The sequence below is a fragment of the Cyprinodon variegatus genome, unplaced genomic scaffold (genome assembly GCF_000732505.1).
Source record: "Cyprinodon variegatus isolate N-32 unplaced genomic scaffold, C_variegatus-1.0 Scaffold257, whole genome shotgun sequence".
Classification (NCBI taxonomy): domain Eukaryota; kingdom Metazoa; phylum Chordata; class Actinopteri; order Cyprinodontiformes; family Cyprinodontidae; genus Cyprinodon; species Cyprinodon variegatus.
In genome coordinates, this window is record NW_015150710.1 from 627,760 (window position 1) to 628,706 (window position 947).

A 947-nucleotide genomic window follows, 5' to 3' on the forward strand; every position below is an offset into this window, starting at 1 on the left:
GCATGGATCGGTTTTTCAAGGGTAGCATAAATGGGGTACTAGTTATCTGAGAACTGAAGCGTGCCGAACCCGACTGATGGCCTAGTGCCATGTTAGTGCGGTTCAGTTCAGTGTGCGTTCCATTTACTCTCAACAGTTATCTTGGTAACCGAGCTCAGGCCGATCTCGGCCTGGTTTCAAAAGGGCGGAGGAAATGAGGCTTTATGTTTAACAAATGAAGAGACTGGACTCAACTCCTGCAGAGATATATAAAAGCCCCGTCTTTCATAAGAAGCTCTTGCTGATGCGAGCCAACGAGCTAACAGAGCTAGCATTCTGTCTCTTCTCTACTCTATGGGCTATATGTAGAGCTCCCCCTACAGGTTCGATGGAGGACAGTTCAGTAGATGGCAGCGGACTCTGGTTGCTGATTGGTGGAGCTGGTCGGCCGTCATCTGCTGGGCGGAGCTCCAAGCTTTCTTTCTGAAATGGGTTGTTGTATGATGACTTCATTCTGGAAATATTACGACTTTATTTTCGTAATGTTACATTTTATTCTCATAATATTACGACTTTATTCTCATAATGTTACAATTTTATTCTTTTAATTTTACGACTTTATTCTCTTAATTTTATTACTTTTCTCGTAATGTTACAATTTTATTCTCTTAATTTTACGACTTTTTTCTCGTAATGTTACAATTTTATTCTCTTAATTTGATTACTTTATTCTAATAATGTTACAATTTTATTCTCTTCATTTTATGACTTTTTTCTTGCAATGTTACAATTTTATTCTTTTAATTTTACGACTTTATTCTCTTAATTTTATGACTTTTCTCGTAATGTTACAATTTTATTCTCATAATTATACGACTTTATTTTCATAATGTTACAATTTTATTCTCATAATATTACGACTTTATTCTCATAATGTTACAATTTTATTCTCTTAATTTTACGACTTT

At 35.2% G+C, this 947-nt stretch overlaps 1 protein-coding gene across 2 annotated transcripts in view; it reads right to left on the bottom strand.

Annotated features, from left to right (window-relative positions):
• Positions 1-947, bottom strand: part of adam17 (ADAM metallopeptidase domain 17) — a 22,942-nt gene that overhangs the window by 21,190 nt on the left and 805 nt on the right. The window lies entirely within an intron of this gene.